Source organism: Orcinus orca, chromosome 2, assembly GCF_937001465.1.
Source record: "Orcinus orca chromosome 2, mOrcOrc1.1, whole genome shotgun sequence".
NCBI lineage: Eukaryota > Metazoa > Chordata > Mammalia > Artiodactyla > Delphinidae > Orcinus > Orcinus orca.
In genome coordinates, this window is record NC_064560.1 from 100,008,548 (window position 1) to 100,029,827 (window position 21,280).

The 21,280-nt window shown below is 40.5% G+C and overlaps 1 long non-coding RNA gene and 1 other non-coding gene across 3 annotated transcripts in view; one reads left to right on the forward strand and one right to left on the reverse strand.

The window, feature by feature from the left end:
• The first annotated feature begins 355 nt into the window (after nt 1–355).
• LOC125963520 (uncharacterized) overlaps nt 356–21,280 on the forward strand; it is a 67,372-nt gene continuing 46,447 nt past the window's right edge. The window contains exons 1-4 of one of the 2 annotated variants that reach the window (XR_007475568.1): nt 356–1,782; nt 3,722–3,775; nt 5,091–5,151; nt 13,478–14,291. This is a non-coding gene — a long non-coding RNA (uncharacterized LOC125963520). Of the gene's footprint in view, nt 1,783–3,721; nt 3,776–5,090; nt 5,152–13,477; nt 14,292–21,280 lie in introns of those variants that run through there. The other variant, XR_007475569.1, reaches the window with a different exon arrangement.
• LOC117203186 (U6 spliceosomal RNA) lies at nt 11,032–11,138 on the reverse strand. Its single transcript, XR_004485847.1, has one exon. It is a non-coding gene; the product is annotated as a U6 spliceosomal RNA (small nuclear RNA).

Below are 21,280 nucleotides of genomic sequence, written 5' to 3' on the forward strand. Positions count from 1 at the left end.
TTTAAATTGAAAAATGTGGCTCCTTTTCTCAGGTTAATGGCCAGAGAAGGCAGGCTCTAGAGTGGGAAAGGCCCACAGAGGAGTCCTTCCAGGGGTGCTAGGGACAGGACCCGCCGCCTGGAGAGGTCACCCTCGGGAGTCAGGACTGGGAAGTCACTGGTGAGTCTATCCCCGTCTGACTCCTTAGACCCCAGGGGTCACAACCAAGGGCCAGAGTCTGCAGCAGGCACAGGAAAGAACTGACCACAAAGGTCTGCCCACGGCAGGTAGTGCAAACCTGCCTTTGGGAAGTTTTTTTCCTTTGGGTCGGGTGGAGGGGGTGAATATTTTCAAACGCGAGGAGGAATTCCTGGAGGTCTCTGGGTCAGGATACCTGTGTGGATTTGACCCCATTGTCACCAGCGAAGCCCATTAACAATTCCCGGGAAATAGAAATAGAATCTGGGTGATAAAGTCTAACCTTTTTTTTTTTTTTTTCCTTTTCCTTTATGCTTGGTCTAGTTGCACTTGCTCAGAGGGGGTCGCGCGCACAGGCTTTGTACCCGGCCCTTCAGACCCGAATTCTTGGTGTGAAATGGCTATGCCCGGCACCTCAGCTCCGGAGCGTGCGCAGAAGCTCTGCACGCGCCACTGCAATTCAAGATGGCGATGGGGGCGGGCCGTGCGCAGAGACGCTGCGCTGGGAACGTGAGCAGCGCGCCCAGGGCCCGCCCCTAGGTAGCTTCATCCCCTCCCTACTGAGGAGATCTCTAGAAAGCAGTTCACCTCACGGCCTGTCCGGGAGGGTGCCGACTCTACGGAGCGAATGCTCACCTCTCCGTTTTGTGACGGAAAGATAAAGCTTTCCTTTGCTTCTGAACCAAGGTCGGTCTCGTTCCTGACTCAAATGACACCTGGCAGGAGAACGCTTGTTGGGGCCCAGCTGGAAAGGCCCAGCGCCATCAGCCCCAATTTCAGTTCTCCCACCTTGAGAAAGTGCCAGATTATTCAGGTGAGGCCCACAGGCACCCTCCCCTTTCCTTAGCAGCCTGAGTTTTGCAGGGAAGAAGGCACTTGGGTAAGTGCTTTGCTCTGAGTGAACCAGGATGGGGAAGGAGCTTTTATCTCTAGGCAAAGTTCAGGGAAAGGAGAACAAAAATATTGCTGTGTCTAGGCTTCCTTTAAATGTATGGTAACTGGAGTGATACCCTGGAGAGAGCTGTTTTTCACTCCACAGTTCCACTCCGATCACGTAATCTGACTGTCAGGCTGAGCGGGGGCGGGGGCGGGCGGTGGAATCCTGGGAGAAAGAACCATCATTTTGATGCCTCAGGAAACAGCGACGATTAGATCTCAGCGGTCAACGGTGTGTAATTGGGATTTTGGGGCTGGGAGAACACAGTCAGATTTACACAGGGCTCTTCGCCTCTGGGCATTCTTTTTTTCTGCTATCATATCATCTCTGGAGCAAAACTGCTTGTTTTAGCTCTTGATAGAAAAGTAACTTCCCTTTTCCATTTTTCACAGGCAATGTGTAAACAATGAAGAAAGTGATAGGATGTCAATATGTGTAGCAATACCTACTTTTGGCCATACTTGGTGCCATGGAGAGAGACCGTAGAGTAGAAGAGCTGAGTTTGAGTCCAGTTCTACACTGTTGTGACGCTTCTACAATGGGGATAATGAAACCTGTGATTCCAACCTCACAAGGCCATGAGAATGAAGAATGGTAAATAACCAAACATTCTGAAGCAATAAAAGAACCCACATGAAGGAGAGACCCCAGGCTGGGATGTCAAGTGGGTGAGTGTGTTTGTGGAACACAGAGATTTCAGGAGACTTGGGGGCCCAAGCAGTTCTGCTTCCTGACCTAAAAGCAGGACACCCCTCGTCGCCGCAGGGGCCCAAGGCAGCTGCCAGCCACCAGCAGAGGGAAAGGTCTGGCTCCTAGCTGGTCAAGGCTCTCCTAGAAGGCATAGAGGGAGTGCTAAAGTGCCCACCTTAAGTGGTTTATAGGTGTCGGGGAGGAAGAAATTTTCCTCTACCATTCTATGTTCTTCTGACTGGTCTAAGAGTTAAATCGACAGGAGACATATTAACAGGAGAAAAAGTAAACAAAAGTTTAATAACATGGGAGAGACCCAGGAAAACTGAGTAACTTGCCAAAATGGCCAAAGCCCTCCCCTTAAATACCATCTTCAGCTAAAGACACAAGAGGATGTTGGGGGTAGTGGTTTGGGACTTAAAAGGAGAGGAACGCAATTCCCGTGAAGATGGAAAAGCAAATGTTTGTTAAACAGTCATTTGCTGGACCACACAGAAACAATGGGACACAGAGTGGACTCTGATCTCTAGGCCCTGCTGTGTTTTTCCTACCACACTTACGCCATATTCTTTGCAGAGATCTCTGGTGATAGCTCTGTTCTGGAAACAGGCCCTCTGTCTAAATTCTTTTGGGTAGTTAGGGAGAAGGTCACAGTTTCTTCCTGAGTCTTTTGGGCTTTAATTATTTTCATCTCAAAATAATCTGCCTGTCAAAGAGACCTTTTGGGGTGGCAAATTTTGGCTCCCCTACATGGGCTTCAGCAAGGAAACCAAAATATGAATGGGCTACCTCACAAAAATAATACCTGCAGACTTAGGAAGTAGGGGTCAAGGGCAGCTGAGATCTAGTGGGAAGCAGGAGAGCTGAGGGCTATTGCAGTGAGGGAATTCCTGGGGACCTCACCCTTACTCGCAAGTGGATAAAGCCTGGGAATTTTAGTTATTAACGTGGTAAGGAATTAATATTACGATGAAGCTTGCTTTAGGTGTCTCTCTGACTCTCTTTGCTGCCTTCCTGTCTTTGCTGCCCACTGCCCCCAAACTGAGTTCAGAGCCTTTGAACTGCCTTCAACCTCCCCCCTCCCCCCAGGAAAATTGCTGCTTGGTTTTGCTTTCTCCCTGGAGACCCAGGAGGAGAGAGGCCTCGGTACACAAGTGAGATCCTCCAAACGATGCATGTGGATATTAAAGAGAAGGTGTCAAAGGGCTGAGCCCTGGGAGTTTCAACACTTGGAAGTTGGGAAAGTGAGGAGGCACTTTTCTGCTTTTGCCAAATTATTTCTGAAGAACAAGTTCTTAATGATAATGAGACAGGCTGGGACCTGGGACCCTTTGCTGCAAGTGCTGCAGTGCTTGCACCTGGACACACCTCTCCTCGAGCAACAGAATGCAAAGAAACTATAACGGACTAAAAATAACTCTGTGCATGCGCAGTTGGGGCAAATTCTGGACAAAAGATACAAAAAGACCAGACAACCCAACTGCCACTTCTGAAGAGCCAGGGGCAAAAGCAGGGTACTACACATGCCCCCTGCACTCAACACCACCAGAGCCTGGGCAAAACATCTAAGCCATCCCTCCAGTCCGACCCCTGGATACACCCCTACCCTCACCCCATATAAGGAACCAGCTTGCCCCCCACCCCCTCAGGGAGCAAGCAAGGGAACCTATTACTTGTTTTTGCTCCCTCCTGCTACAGCAGGAGCCCCAGTAAAGACTTGCCTGAATTTCTTGTCTGGCCTCTAATCAATTTCTATGGATTGGGGAAGGCCAAGAACTGTGGTCGGTATCAGTAACATTTCTGGTTGAAGGGTGGGAACAGTACTGCTATAAATGAATGTATGAGTCAATTTCTGGGCAACTTCACCATCATTGAATATTAGCATTCAACCTTTTTGTTTTGTTTTGTTTCTTTTAGAATATGTAAATCGTCATTTTCAGACTGCTTTCACTTACGTTGCTTTGATTTCTGGTGAGCATTAACATTTACCCACTGTTTGTCTACTAACTGTATTTCCCTTATGGGAATGGTCCCGTCTTTTACCTGTTTATCTTTGGAAATCTTGACATTTATCTTACAAATTTGAATTAGCTATTTTTGATAGATCTTAATTCCTTGTAATGTTTGATAAAAATATTTTCCCTCTTAAAAAAATATCTTTTGTAATGCTGATTTTTATAGTGCAATCATTTAAATAGCCTCAAAGCTGATAAAGTTAAAATTCCCCCAGACAGGTGATAACCCTTTTTCTTCAATTTTCTGCAAGTTCTTCCATAATTAGATTTTAAATCTTTAATCAAACAAAGCTTATTTTGGTGAATGTTTTATTTTTAATAACTTTCTCTATTATAAAATCAAAAACACGGCAAAAAAGATCCATAATTTCACCATTCAGAGATAACCACTGTTGACATTTTTGTATAGATACCTCTAAATTATGTTTCCTGTTTATATATTTGTTTTTCAAAAAATACCTGCTAACATACTTTACAAACTCTTTAATAACCTGTCTTAACAACATATTAATGACATATTTCAGTGGCATTAAATATTCTTTTAAAATATTGTTTGAAACAGCTGTGGTGCATTGTATTCTATAGATGTGTCATAATTGGCTTCATTCCCTACTGTTTTTTATTAACTCTCATGTATCTAAGATATCACTACTATTAACAGCGCTGGTATAAACATACTTAAGCATAAATCTTGGTCCCCATTTCTGATCACTTCCTTTGCTTAAATTTCTTAAAGTGGAATTGCTGAGGTAAAGTTATAAATATATGTACATATATTTTTTACCTTTTCGTATATACTGCTATGTTAAGTAAATGTATATCATCTTAAGTCCTCATCAACAGTGAATGAGTGTGCCAACCCTTCCCCCTTGTTAATATTAGCTATTAACATTTTTGAAATTTCATGCTCAATTGATAAGCCAAAATCGTATGTGTATGTTTTAATTTTTTTTACTAGTGAGTTAAAGTTGAATTTGCCATCACCTCCATTTTTACTGGATATTTTCTTTCTTTCTGAATTACCTGTTAATGATGTTTATGTATTTTATACAGTAGTTTATATATTTTTATGTATTTTAAAATTGAGGTGCTCATTAAACACTTTAGTAATTTCAAGTACACAGCATAATGAATATTTGTGAATATCACCTTGCTACACAGATCCACCAAATCCTAATATTTTGCTGTATATGCTTCCTATGTTTGTTAAGAAATATACCTGTATACCTCTGTTCCTCTACCCTAACCTAATTTCATTTTCTCCTCCTCAGAGGCAACTCCATCCTGAGTTGGTGCCTATGAGTTTCATCTTTGTTTATGTTTGCAACATAGGTATGTACCTATAAATATATAGCATATTTTGTATAAATTATTATTTGTTTATAAATTTGTTTTTTCATTCAACATTATATTTTTGAGATTACTTCTGTTGATAAAACTGCTATAAATGGCCCCATTGTATGAGTATATCACAATTTTTTCATTCTGTTGTTGGATATTTGTGTGGTTTAATTTTTGTGTGTTTGTTTTTTGCTATTAAAAACAATGTTGCAACACACTTCCATCTTCCACAAGTGAACTTCTAGAGTTTACCCCTAGAAGTGAAATCCCTGGCTTGTGAGATATGTATCTCTTCAGTGTTGCTAGATGTTGATGGTTTATTCTTCAAAATGGTTATACCAATGAATACATCATCAACAAAATGTGAATGTTTCTCCAATTTTTCCACATCATCACCAGCACGTGACAGTGCTGGATTATTTCATTCTCACCAGTTTGATGGATGTAAAATGGTATCTCATTGATTTAATTTTCATCTTTCTGATTACTGGTAAGGTTGAACATATTTTTATATGTGCTGTTGGTCATTCAGATTTCCTCTGCTATCCAGTGCTTGCTCATATCTTTTGCCCACCTTTTTATTAGTTCATAAGTGTTTTTCAGTAAGAAAAATATCTTCTCCCAGTTTGCATTGTCTTTTCACATTTCTTATGATGTCTTTTGTTGAACAGAATTTAAAATTTTCATGTAGTCAGATTCATCAGTCTTTTCCTTCAGGAACATCCTGTAGGGGAGGTAAAATTTTACCTTTATACTCTTAGGGTTTTTTAGCAGGATCTGAGAATTAAACTGATATAAGACAGACTAACAAGAGAAAAGCATACAAATTTATCTAAGTGTTACATGACATGGGAGCCCTCAAAAGACCCAAAGAAATGGTGAAACTTACAATCTTTTATACTGGGTTGAACAAAGAGAGGCAACTGTGGAAAAGTAACTAAATTATGAAGAGAGGTTAAAGGAAGATAAAAATTATTTTAACAGGGTCTGTTGGTAAAGAATTCTCTTGGCTTTGATTCCCCATTGGAAAATGTTTTGTTTCTTCTGTTACTGGGAAGGCATCTTCCATATGGGAATTTTTATCTCCTGTTTTAGGAGGAAAAGGAGAGATAAGAATGCCCTTCTCACATCTGATGTTTTTCAAGTGCCTGTAACTCAAAATAATCCTTCTGCCAAAGTGGCATATTTTGGGATAGTGTATCCTGTCACCCTCCAATCCTTTGTGTCTTCATTTCTTCAATTTTTCTTTTAAATCTTACCAAAAAAAGAAGCAATTCTTTTATAAAAGGGATTCTGCGATTTGCCATAATCTTTCACATTCCTAGAATTTACCTTTATTGGTCACCATGCGCTCTTGTTACAGCTGCATTCTCCAAGTTCAGTTAAAAATGATTTTTCTGCCTATGTTCATTGGGTCTGACTTGGTGAAGTGATTGGTAAAAGTTAGCAGATAGATGATATGCACAAGCCTTTCCTACCTTGCATGCCCTTAGTAGATGCTGCTAATTGACTGCATTAGTTTCTTCATTTATATGTATTCCCATGTATTCATTTATTCACTTATCCAACAACTATTTTTGGAAAATCTGCTATGTGCCTGAGTCTGCTTCTAACTTTTTCAAACCAGTTGTATTGGAATTGGTACTTGTGCATGTTTACCGTACTAAGCCTATGTGTTTATGCGTGTGTGTACGTGTGTGGTATGTTTTACAGATCTGTGGATGAGGATGATAATTATCTCTTAGAATGAATTGAGTATCAGGTCTTGTTTCTCTGTGATTTGGAACTGACTACATAGTATGGGAAAATCTGTTTGTTGAATTCATAGAAATATTATTCAGTGTATTTGTTTAGGTCATACTTTTTTTGGTGGATGAGGTATTTCTTTAATAACTTTCTCAATTTCCTTCTCCATCATTATTTTCATGTTTTTGTATCTTGTGTTGCCAATTTTATATTGCCCATTTGACTAAACATTTCAAATTGATTATAATAAATTGTGCATTGCAATAATTTATAAACATATATATATATATATATTTTTTTTTTGCGGTATGTGGGGCTCTCATTGTTGTGGCCTCTCCCGTTGCGGAGCACAGGCTCCGGACCTGCAGGCTCAGAGGCCATGGCTTACGGGCCTAGCCGCTCCACGGCATGTGGGATCTTCCCAGACCGGGGCACGAACCCGTGTCCCCTGCATCGTCAGGCGGACACTCAACCACTGCACCACCAGGGAAGCCCAATAATTTATATTTTAAAATCCTTTATATCAGTTGTTAAATCACCAGTCTTCTTTTTAAGTTTGTTGATTAATACCTTTTATTTATTATTTTTACAAGGGTTTTAATCTATCTTATTACTATTTTCAGAGAATGAGCATTTAAATTTATTATTGCTACCAATTTTCTATTTTCTAGCTTATTTCTATCCTTCATCTTTATTCTTTTCTTTGTTTTCTCTTATGTTGACACTCTTCATAAGATTTTAAATCAAGTGCTTAGTTCACTTATTTCTTATTTCTAAAATAAGAGCACATAGATCTATATCTTTGCCTCTGAGTGTTGATTTGTTCATACCCCCGTCATTTTTAATAGGTGGTATTTTCAATTTAAAATATTTCAGAAATTATTATCATGTCCTTAATATTCTGCTTGACCCTGTTGCTTAGGAGAATTTTTGTTGCTGTTGTTAGAAGTTGTCAGCCATTTGTTTTTATCGTAAATTTTTGTTTGTATTTAATTTTAAACTTGCAGAAATGTTAAAAACTAGATTCACCTTTAGCCAGATTCACCATTTGTTTGTTTCTATTGTTCTCTGATTGCTTTATAATTCATTCTCCATATATGAATTTTTTTTTGAACCATTTGAGAATAAGTTGCAGATGTACATACATACCTAAATACTTCAATGTATATTTCCTGGGAGAGACATTTTCTCTTGTAAAACTTAGGAAATTTAACAGTTAAGAACATTGGAAAATTTCATATTGATACTATACAATTTTCTAATTCCATAGTCCATATTCAAATTGTCAGTTATCACAATATTGTTTTATATATATACTATAGTTAGAGTATGTATACTATATATACTATAAATTATGTATAACAAATAGAAATAAATTTATATAATCTATATTTAAATTTATAATTAATTTATATTTAAATTTATATTTTATTTATTGTGTATAATATATATTTTATATATATATAGAGAGAGGGTGAGCGAGAAATTGAGAGTATTCTAGAATTTACCATACTGAAGATGACAGTGGCAACAGCTGAAATATCTGAATGTTTACAGAAACTACTACAGATAGGGCACTCAGTATATTAGTATTTATTTTCTTCTTGTACCATGATCTAAAGAAGTTCATATTTATTTTCATATTTACTATTGTTTTATTATGAACTTACTATATATTCAGAGTAGAAAAATAACACAAAATAACAATAATCACCCCAAATTTCAGAGCCTAGAGACAACCATTGTTAGTACTTAGATGTATGATTTGTGCTTTCAATCAACAAGATTTCTGTGGACTTTTTGCTAGTTACTTAATGATTCTGTTAGGAGGCTGCCAGTTTCCTTATCTGTAAAATTATGTTAATAAGAGTACCAACTTCACAGAGTTGTTGTGAAGAGTAAATAAGATCAAGAACGCTCAGGAATAGAGGTATATTAAAGCATATTAAATTATTATATGTAGAAGGTAGTTGTCATTATCTGCTGTTATAGACATCATGCCTTGCTTTGAAACTTGAAAATATCATTCAAAGCAAGTTTCTTGGCAATATCATATAAAGCAAGTTCTTAAAACAAAGATCTATGTTCAAAATGGGGGTAATCAGCTTCATCCTTTTCTCTAACGATGTCTCAAACTTCTCTCTGAGATAATGGGAATAACTTACAATAAAATGGCTGAGAAGCAGTGGTCCAGGGCCCCTGAAGTGTTCCCAGGTTTCAGTTCAACTGTCCGTCGCTGCTTCTGGCTGCACTGTGGAGTTTTACAACTTGACTTAAGTTCAGCCCTGTCAGAAATCACTGCCTTGCTTTCCATTTAATTAAGCAAGCGTTTAGGTTGTACAAATAAGTTATTTGCTCCCATAATGGATATTGAAGATGCAGGCTTAGCTGGCCTGGCTCTTCTCATCAGGGGGGGAAAAACTGAAACTAAGGAAAACAAACGAAACAATGGTGGGTTTTCTACTTCCTGGATTGTGTAACTTGTACTACATCCAATGAAAGCCATCTGGTGGGCACCCAGGCATGAGGACTGATTCTCAGCCTGTGGTTCTCCTTCTAGCCGTCCTCCAGCCCCTGCACAACTGGAACCTCTGCATCAGTTACAGCTGCTAGGAATTGAAACTGAATTCTTACTCACTTTTGCTCCCAAGGACCAAAGAGGGACAGAGAGGATAGCTAAGAAAGTCTGAGGTTTAAACTACAGCCCATTTTTAACTTTCCAAAATGGTCTTGGTATTTTTGGATCCAGATAACCTTAAATCAGACAATGCTGTATTACCATATTGAGGAATAAATATCCTATAATATTATAATCTGATAAACTCCAGAATAACTTGATTTATTTTTATTTGCAGGAGCTTCTGATGGCTTCTCTTTGATCAGTCAGAGGGAGATATGGGTTCATTTCCCACCTCATGCAATAGAGCAGTTTTCTTAAACTTCTCTGATAATAATAATAATTTCATCTCTTGTTAAACATTATGTTTCCAAGTCTCTCCCTGGAGATTCTGATTCAGTGCATCTGGGATGGGGCATCAGATTTGTGTTCTTAACGTGAGAAAAGCTTGGGAAAAATCGGAGTAGAGGGAATAGTCTGTTTTTAGAATCAGACAGCTGGGGGCTGAAATCCTGGGTCTTTCACTTACTAGTTATGTGGCCTTGCACATATTACTTAACCTTCCATAACCTCATTTGAAAAAAGTGGAGATAAAAACATCTACCTCAAAGAGTTGTTGAGAGGATTAAAGGGACTAAAGCCTTTTATAGCATCTACTTTTCTGAGGCTGCTAAATCATTTCCACTTGGGTTAATTTGAAGATTATCTGTGAACTTATTTAGCACACAGGCATAATGGTTTGATTTTTTTTTTTTTTTATCTTTTCCATTTGTTCAGCAGATGCTTGTAAAGCTTTTATTTATTTATTTATTTTTTGGCCACACCACATGTCTTGCAGGATCTCAGTTCCCTGACGAGGGATTGAACCCGGGACATGGCAGTGAAAGCCCGAATCCTAACCACTAAACCACCAGGGAACTGCCTGTAAAGCTTTAATTGTGTGCAAGAAACTGGGGTTCTCAGAACCCACTAAGCACCTCCCCGATGGTATGGCGTGTCCCCATGGCCCACCCCAGGCTTTTGAAGGGACTGCCCAAATTTCTTGTGTGTGTGATTCTCTGGGGCAGGCTTCTAATTATCCAGGGGACTCCCTGAGTTTAGGAGTGTAATTGTCTTATCCTCCAATTGTACTAGAAATTCCAGTTTTCTTGAATCCAATCAAATATATGTATATATATTTTTTCCCTCTGTAGTTGAGGCAATTCCCCCCCTCCAGCTTCATTGAATTATTATTGATACATGTATGTTTAAGGTATACAATGTGATGATTAGAGACACGTATACATTGCAAAACGATGACCACAATAAGGTTAGTTAACATCTCCATCCCTTGACATAGTTCTGTTATATATTTTTTACTTGTGTGGTGATAATATTTAAGATCTACTTTCTTAAAAACTTTCAATATATTATACAGCATTGTTGATTATAGTCACCATGCTGTGCATTAGATCCCTAGACCTTATTTATCATTTAGTGGGGAGTTGTGTACGCTTTGACCAACATCTAAAAATGTGGGATGCTTCACAAATTTGCATGTCATCCTTGAGCAGGGGCCATGCTAATCTTCTCTGTATCGTTACAATTTTAATATGTATGCTGTTGAATCGAACACCATGTACATATATTTTTTCTTCAACAGAAAATATACATTTAAATTATTCCATTTGTTTCTTACACAGAATATGTTCTAGGTGCTTTGCATTATGCAATTTTCCCTTCCTGGCCAGAAAAACCTTTGTACTTTTTTTCTCCCATCCTAAAAGCAAAAAATCCAATGGATTTCTAGAGAATATATTTATACTTCCTTTATATTTAGCCTTGCTCCCAAAGAATTTAAGGCACTTTTAAAAGACACAAACAATGCAAGATTTCTCCATAGTGACTGTATCAATTTACATTCCCACCAACAGTGCAAGAGGGTTCCCTTTTCTCCACACCCTCTCCAGCATTTATTGTTTGTAGATTTTTTGATGATGGTCATTCTGACTGGTGTGAGGTGATAACCTCACTGTAGTTTTGATTTACGTTTCTCTAATGATTAGTGATGTTGAGCATCCTTTCATGTGTTTGTTGGCAATCTGTATATCTTCTTTGGAGAAATGTCTATTTAGGTCTTCTGCCCATTTCTGGATTGGGTTGTTTGTTTTTTTTTGATATTGAGCTGCATGAGCTGCTTGTATATTTTGGAGATTAATCCTTTGTCAGTTGCTTCGTTTGCAAATATTTTCTCCCATTCTGAGCATTGTCTTTTCATCTTGTTTATGGTTTCCTTTGCTGTGCAAAAGCTTTTAAGTTTCATTAGGTCCCATTTGTTTATTTTTGTTTTTATTTCCCTTTCTCTAGGAGGTGGGTCAAAAAGGATCTTGCTGTGATTTATGACATGGAGTGTTCTGCCTGTGTTTTCCTCTAAGAATTTTATAGTGTCTGGCCTTACATTTAGGTCTTTAATCCATTTTGAGTTTATTTTTGTGTATGGTGTTAGGGAGTGTTCTAATTTCATTCTTTTACCTGTAGCTGTGCAGTTTTCCCAGCACCACTTATTGAAGAGGCTGTCTTTTCTCCATTGTATATTCTTGCCTCCTTTATCAAAGATAAGGTGACCATATGTGCGTGGACTTATCTCTTGGCTTTCTATCCTGTTCCATTGATCTATATTTCTGTTTTTGTGCCAGTACCATACTGTCTTGATTACTGTAGCTTTGTAGTATAGTCTGAAGTCCAGGAGCCTGATTCCTCCAGCTCTGTTTTTCTTTCTCAAGATTGCTTTGGCTATTCAGGGTCTTTTGTGTTTCCATACAAATTGTGAAATTTTTTGATCTAGTTCTGTGAAAAATGCCATTGGTAGTTTGATAGGGATTGCACTGAATCTGTAGATTGCTTTGGGTAGTGTAGTCATTTTCACAATGTTGATTCTTCGAATCCAAGAATATGGTATGTCTCTCCATCTGTTTGTATCATCTTTAATTTCTTTCATCAGTGTCTTATAGTTTTCTGCATACAGGTCTTTTGTCTCCTTTAGTAGGAGACAAAATCCTAGGTATTTTATTCTTTTTGATGCAATGGTAAATGGGAGTTTTTCCTTAATTTCTCTTTCAGATTTTTCATCATTAGTGTATAGGAATGCAAGAAATTTCTGTGCATTAATTTTGTATCCTGCTACTTAACCAAATTCATTGATTAGCTCTAGTAGTTTTCTGGTAGTATCTTTAGGATTCTCTATGTATAGTATCATGTCATCTGCACACAGTGACAGTTTTATTTCTTCTCTTCCGATTTGGATTCCTTTTATTTCTTTTTCATCTCTGCTGTAAGCCCTGCACACTGTTTTAACTTTTCCACTAGCCCAAGACTTTATGTCCTAATCAACCTTAGGGTCGCTAAGAACCTACAGAAGAGTCATGAAGTACCATGGAAACTATGTGCTCTCCAATATTCCAGCCAAATACAAAATGAATCAGGGAATAAGGAAACCTCCTGCTGTGGAGTTTATGATAGCTAGGTGGAAGAGCTGGGCCAAGGATCAGCCAATCCCCTGGTCTGGAAGCCATAACCATGGCAACACTAGTGATGGATGCTCTACTCCTACCAGAAATGACACCCTTAAGAGGCACCAGGAAAGAGAGGAGCCTGTCATATTTCTGGGCTAGGCTCTTGGTAAGGGAAGTTTATGTAATTTTTATGCAGAATCACTGGGAAAAAATAAACAGCCTCTTTCACATTAACCTTGCAAACCCAAATCTACATAGTAAAGGGAAATATCCAGACACACAGCCTGGCTGAGGCCAGGTGTGAGTCTCTTGTATAGGAAACCTGTAGCCTGCTGCAGATTTGCCTTTTATTATCTTTACTTTCTAGTGACAGTGCTGTGCAGAACTTTCAACAAGAAAAGCCCAGAGGAGGATAGTTGCTTTTGAAGCCACCATTCTTGTCTGCCTCATTCATTTCAAACAGGGGTACTTCTCACAGAGATGAAGGCCTGTGTACAAACAACAATGCCCATTGCACTCTCTTGCCACCAGCTGTGATGTGGTGTCCTTTGAATTCTGCACAGAAGCTTCCTTGTTTCAGAAACTGATTGATGGTTCTTCTGAATGAAGAAGGCAACAAGAACAAAAAGCAGGGCTCCTGGTAAGGCAAGGTACTTCGAGAGAACGGACTTGAAAGCACTTAAAAGGTAAACACAAGCCTCTGTGAAAGTAAAGCATTCTGAAAGGCATTGAGCTGTTCCTGGTTGATAATCTGCAGTTCTTAAGGATCTCCAAGTGCTTGTGCAAACGTACATAAGCTCCTCGGAGACATCTGACTTGGTATTTTAGACTTTTTGGTGGAGGAAAAAAAATTAAATCCAAATAGATGTCATAAAACAGAAAACAAATTGAAATAAAAAACATAAGCAGCCCGAGCTGGATTTAAGGCAGTGAAACAGAAAACAATGCATTGAAAGAGCTTGTAATGAGGCACCTCTGCAGAGAAGAGGGCAGATGATTTCTCTTTAGAAAGACATGGAAAGGCCTTCAAAGACTCCTTACAAAGACTCCTTACAAACACCATGGGCAGTGTTAGGACCTGCTCTGTGTGAACTCTGAGAGATGGGCCTCCTCTTTCCATAAACCCTTGTCTTTCCCTTTTGCCTAACAGATAGAAACAAACCAGTTAAAAACAGCCATAAGAAATCTAGCCACAGTAAATACTTTCATTATAAGAAACTCTATCAAACTCCCTGTGGGTCAGCATTCTTCATGAGTCCGTGTTCGGGACACAGTGCTGGCTGAGGAGCAGGTGGGGGAGGGGTTGTAAGGGTTGGAGGGGTGGGGAAGTTAGATGAAGCAGGAATCCCTGTCCTGGTCAGTGGTTCTTACACACCATGTTCTCATTTAAAAAAAAAAAAAAAAAAAAAATTGCACCAGCTAGATGGTATTCCACTGTGTAACTATCTTAGGGTTAGTATCTCATTTACACAGAAAAACAGTTAATCAAATCAGTCACTCTTGGTTGCCCACCCAGCAGCCATTCTCTTCTTTAATTTTTTGCCTGCAGAGCCCCAGTTTTGATTGGGAGTCCTCCTGCCCTTATCGTGATTCAGGGAAGGGTGACCCTATCCCAAACTCCAAGAATAAATCCTGCTTTTGTTTTTTTAATGGTGGCTAAGGTAGGCAGAGTTTTGAGATGGCTCCCATGATCTTCACCCTCTGGTGTTACTCCTGTGATCATGGCCAAAGGCAGATTACCTAGGTGGGCCTAATCTCATTCAGGAGCCCTTTAAAAGCACAGAATTTTCTTCAGCTGCTGGTAGAAGGAAAAGTTGGAGAGATTGGAAGTATTGATATGAGAAGGATTCAGTGCACCATTACTGGTGTTGAAGATGGAGGGGGTCATGTATAAGGATGGAGAGCCGTCTTTGGAGTTGAGAGTGATCCCTGGTGGACAGCCAGCAAGGCCATGGAGACAGTCCTACAGCTACAAGGAACTGAATTCTGCCAGCAATCTGAATGCGTTGGAAGTGAATTCTTCCCCAGAACTCCACATGAGAGCTCAGCCCAGGTAACACCTCGATTTTAGCTTCGTAAGTCCCTAATCAGAGAACTCACTCAAGACTTCCTGGACTTCTGACCTATAGAGCTGTTAGAAAATAAATGGGTATTGTCTTAAGCTGCTTAGCCCGTGGTTATTTACAATGCAGCAATAGAGAACTAATAAAGCAACTTATAGTGTCAAGAAATTTATATTTCTGCTGGGGAGGAATTAATTTTCAGCTCTGACCCTAATCAGGAATCAGCAAGTTACCTGTGGCAGAGGCTGGTGATTAGTTATCCAATAGCCGCTCCCAGCTTTTGCCTTGGTGCCCACACCTCCCTACTTCCCCCATGAAAGTCACAAATACCAGATTCTTGCCTTCCTCCTGCCCTTGCTGCTGGGTGGTCATGTGACCTGGATCTGCCTTTGGGTATAGTCATGTGAGAACATGAGGATAGAGCTGTAGCAGCCGTTTTGTAGCCGTGAGGTGAGTAGCCTTAGGATGGTGGAGTGGAAAGAAGGAAAGATCTTCGTTCTTTCAATGCAATTTTGTTTTTCTTTTGTGACAATTTTGAGCTAAGGTGCCAACTCTGGAATTGTGTACTTTCAGATCTCTTGTAAGATAATTCTCTTAAGTCACTCACAGTCGGGTTTTCTGTGGCTTGAAGCTGAACATACCCTTACATGTGCTTCCTACTCTAAAAAGTGTGGTAGGCAGAGTGCAGAGACATCTGAGGTAGAGTGAGTGTAGAGGTTGGGGAGCAGGCTTTTGGCACAGGTAGGAAAGGGTCCATAGGTATCCAGGGGCATGAAGGAAAAATATTCCCTGAGATTCTTCCCCAATGCAAGAAACTTTATGTGGTACTAGTCATATGGACTTGGACCATTCATCTAATCTTGGTGAACCTAAGTTTACTTTTCAAAGTGAGGATAACAACACCTGTGTCACTTGGTTCACTTGGTTTTATGAGGATCAGATTTGATTGTGTATGTGAACTTGTATTGGAAACTTTAAAAGGAAGCTCTGTTATAATATCAAAGCCACACTTGGTGCCTGGTACATAATATGTGTGCTCAATAAATATTTGTTGGGTGGATGTGCTGTGCCTGTTTGTCTACATCAGGGTTGTTTGCATTGCACTGTGAGCTTGAGGGTTGCACTGCTGTCTGACTCATTGCTCCATATAGTGCCTACTCCAGACAAAACTTAAAAGAGGGTTTCACTAAATGCTTTCTTCTTGGCAGTGATGTGTTAGGTACTGCAGCCTGGATAGGGAATTCAGCTTTTGTTTTCTATGGATTTTCCACTAAATATGCTGTGACGAGGTGTCTGTTTTGATCAGGGATACTGTCAATTATTCCTCTCCCTTCTTGACTTTCTCTATGATTTAGGGTGTGAAGACATCTGTTGGCTTTAACCTATCACTGTTGTGTGAGATACTTTGGCTCCAATCAGTAGGGCTGTGTCCAAGGCAAGCTGGCCCCCTGTGAACTCCCAGGCTGCTGAATCAGTCATCTGCCAGGTGACAGGTGGTGCCTTTAAGATATTGTGGAGCAAAAGGAGACAGTAACACCTGCCACTTTAAAAGCTTCCCTATGCCAGACAAACAAGGAACTTATTTGTTTCCTTTAGGCTTGCCCCCTGTAACATCAGCCACTTTCCCAAGTCCTAATCCATGTTTCATATTTCATGCATCCACTTGTGGATCTCATTGACTCTTGGCCTCTCCCGGATGGACTCCTGGGACTGTGGCTTGTCACTGATTATGTGACAGTCAGCTCACCCTGGTTTTGGTGTTGCTGTGCTCTATGCTACACTGGATATGAAACACGCAGAAACATGACTGAGGGCAGACAGGCCGAAATCTGAGAAAGACTTATATCAGTTGCTCCCCAAAAGGAATTATATTGGAATAAGGCAAGAGAGAAGATTCAGAAGTGTCTTCAGAAGACTGGAGACACTGAAGTCTGGATGGCTTAACAAATAACAGTGAAGTTGAACATAGTATTTAAGTACCAAGACGTAGATGGCGTAGCACTGATGAAACAGGATAGGGGTGTGTGCGGGGTGTCAATGACACGATTGTGCAGCCAAGATGAAGAGAGGCAAAGAAGTAGATGTTGATCTTGAGGAGCAAAACCATGGTTTGGAAGCAGTGGGCTTGAGAATGAAGCAGTGGGCTTGAGAATGAAGAATGGGCACCAGAGTCAGAAGAGGACCACTCTATCTCTTACTCTTCCTGGGATCCAGGAACCCCTTGGGCCTCAGTCTCCTCATCTATCAAGGGAGACCCCAGCACTTCTGGCCTCACAGGGTTACTGTATGTTTTTGATGATCTAAAACGAACATGACAATAGTATAGACAATACTATGAAAACGTAATGTATGTTGCCTTCCCCTTGGCATCCTTGTTTGTTTCCGTGTGCTTGATGTAAAGCACAAGCAAGGTGTTTCCTAGGCTCTCCGTTGTCACTTCTAAAGCTGCTGCCTCTCCTCCCCCGAGGCCATGATGAGAGTTATGGGCATGGCCTTGAGGGGGATATTCCTTAGACAACAGCAGGGATGATGACAGCTCCTCTCAGGGCGTCACAAGGCATCCCTCACTTCTGGATGGCTCAGAAGTTTAGTTGTGAAAAGTACTCAGGTTCTGAAGAGCTGGATGAAAGACAGATGGTCTTGATTTACAGTCACAGGTCATTTTGGGCAAAAATGAGCAGTGAGGAAAATTGGTTTGAAAATCGGTCAGTATCTCCTACGTTCTTAAAGTTGGGAGGAAACCTAGAAGGTGCCTAATGAACGGCCACTTGGGGTCTGAAGGAGCCTGCTGGTACAAGGTCTCCCTGCTTCTGATGTTTACACACGTTTATGCCCTTTGTCACGTGATGTCTGTCAAATGTTTGTCTCTCTCTCGCGCTGTCTCTGTCTCCCTCTCCCTTTAAAAACAATATTTCTGGATCTCCTCATTTGTTTCTCTTTAGCCACTCTCTTTTTAGATGTATTCAAGTTTTGCAAATTTAACTTTTAAGTAAACTTTTTATTTTGAGATAGCTGTAGATTCATGTGCAATTTTAAGAAATAATTCAGAGAGATCTCATGTGCCCTTTACCTGGTTTCACCTAGTGCCCTGCATCTAGTAAACATTTGCTGAGTAAGTGAACTGACTTCCACAAACATGACACTGACTGCCCTATTTGGGCAGCACTGTGCTGGGTCCTGTGGGGTTATGAGGAGGAATTGTGGCAGGAAATGCCCCTGCCCTCATGTGGCCTACAGTGCCTGACTTGGGCATGGCCTGGTTCACCTGCTTTTCTTTCTGGCCTTACCCTCTGGGGTGCCCAGGTCCTACGTGTGCCAGCCCTAGTGGGCCTAGTTGGGGCTTTTCCATCCCAAGCCTATGCCAGAGGTGAGTCAGAGTGTGCGAACTCTCACCCCATCCCCTTCCCCACCCAGACACGCGTGCCATTTCCTAAAGGAAAGCCATTTTTGTAACTGTCAGAGTTGGACTAGAACTGTCAAAGTATTCAAAAGCACCTCTAGTCACAGTTCTATTTTTCCAGGATTGCTGTAAAAATATCATGACTTTTTCATCAAAATTGAGAATAACAACAAAGAGAACCTGAGAACTAGGTGAAGAAGGGGCAAAAGGTGGCAATGGCCTGGAGACAGCAGCAAGATGTTCGAATGCTGTGGACAGTGGCACATGTGGGCACACACCCCACTTCCCGCTTCCCCCACCCAACCTCCACCTCTGCCCCCGCACCTCCTCCTCATCCCTGCTGTGCAAGACTCAGCTGAGTTTCCTCCATGGCCACGGTGCACAAGGCTGTCCCACACAAGCCCAGATGGCTGCCTTTATGATGGCCCTGTGATGCCTCATTACCCATATTATGTACTAGTATGTGCATCTCACGTTAAAGTAACGGTATTGACTGTGCTGGGGTAATGGATTGGCTACTTGCTCTCTTTCTGAGCAGTTACTCAAGCTTGCCATCTGGCGAGTCTAATGACCAGGTGGTGAACCTAAATAAACTCACTTTGGGGTAGAAGGTACCCCAGTCGGTTCTGTTCTTGCCATCTGCAGCCTCCTTCTTTTGGATCAAGATGTCCAGAGAATCAGTCATGCTATTTCTTAATGGAGTAGCCATTTGTTATCAGAAACATTCCCACTTCACTTACGCAGAATTCTGCTCTCCAGCATCTTCACTAGTTTAGAATATACATAGGAACCAGGAACCAAGCCAGAAAAGGCTTTGTGCAACCAAGAATACCAGGAAGCTCATGTGATAAATCTCATGGGCCTCCCTTGTGAGAAAGCTTCCTTGAGCCTTTACTCTTATTTACACCCAGTGATACCACGGAGTTCATCTCACTTCCAAGGGTTCAGTGTATTGGAGTCTGCAGAGGAGAGGGCAGGAGAGGGTGTAACACAGACATATATTTTGATAAATAATGAGGAATACCTGAAAACACTGAAAGGATTAAAAGCAGACGCAAGAACTAAAACCACAGCAAACCGGGGTTGTTTGGTAAGGGTCAAAGTATGCTACAGCCCTGGACTATTACCCCCAAGAACACCACATTAAAATAATGGAGTCTGGAATAATCAACCTGTGTTAACAGCACTGTTGACTGTGATTGGTAGACAGCATCTTAGGGGCAGGGACCCATGTCATACATTATGGAGATGTCCTCTCTAAACGGTTAACATAAAAAGGTTGGACACACAGGGAATTACATGCTCAGCTTTTTGAGAAAAATCATGTGTCTATGAGCAAAGTGAATTAAAATATGACATCAGTTTTTTAAAGAGACCAATATTTTTATTATCATAAAATAAGATAGTTTCATTGAAGAAAATTTAGAAAAATATATAACCAAAAAGAAGGAAATAAAATATAGCTATAACCCCCACTTCCAAGATATAACCAGTGTTAATATTTTGTTTGCTCTCTTGTTCTCTCTTCACATATATTTGTATATGTATATCCATTTACCTCTCTGACCTTGCCTGCCTATCTACAACTACTTGAAGTTAATACACAAGAATACGTAAGTTAATACATAAGAAATTGAGTCACACCACTTTGTAACTTGTATTTACCCCCACTTAATGCACAGGTAAGAAACTTTTCATGTTAATGAGTAAACCTCTTCAGCATCATTTCAGTGGCATTGTATTCCATGCTATGATAGCCATCCAGGGGTTTACGGTAATTCAGTGATTCTTTATAAAAGCATATTGCACAGCAATATCTGGAAGATAAAACAAAGTGCGATCAGCATGAGTCTTTCTAACCACCACCAGCCAATTTCACTACGGTGGCAGCAGAATTGAAAGCTTCAAAGCTGGGCATTTTTGTCTTCATGAGCCATGCTGGCTGCCTGCCTCTTGTTGGATACTTAGAACCCTCTATCTGTTAGGATGCTTTTGGAGGTAACAGAAAACTCAACTCAAAGCAGCTAAGTAATAAGAAACATTATTTCACATTATAAAAGTCCTGGAGAGCAGGCCGATCCAGGGCTTGCTAATGCAGTGACTCAAAGGCATCGTCAAAGATTTGTGTTTTTCCCATCTTTTTTCTCTCCTGAGGGGGTCCCCAAATTTTGGCAGCTATTCCAGGGACCACACGAAGACATGATAATATGCAGAGGCAGAACAGGGGGTGGTCTCTTCCTTGTGTGTCTTTTTAAACAAATTTATTTTTATTAATTAATTAATTTATTTCTGTGCGTGGGCTTTCTCTAGTTGTGGCAAGTGGGGGCCACTCTTCATCGCGATGCGCGGGCCTCTCACTATCACGGCCTCTCTTGTTGCAGAGCACAGGCTCCAGACGCGCAGGCTCAGTAGTTGTGGCTCACGGGCCTAGTAGCTCTGCGGCATGTGGGATCCTCCCAGACCAGGGCTTGAACCCGTGTCCCCTGCATTAGCAGGCAGATTCTCAACCACTGTGCCACCAGGGAAGCCCACAGATTTATTTTTAATTGTGGTAAAATACACATCACATACAATTTAACATCTTGACCATTTTTAGGTGTACAGTTCAGTAGCATTATGTACATTTACAGTCCCTCGTAACCATCCTTCTAGTTAGTATCTTACTCTGTGAATTTGACTATTCTATGTGCCTCATATAAGTGGAGTTATACTGTCTATGTCTTTTTGTGACTTCCTGTAATGACCTCAAGGTTCATCCATGTTGTACCATGAGTCAGAATTTCCTTCCTTTTTAAGGCCGAAT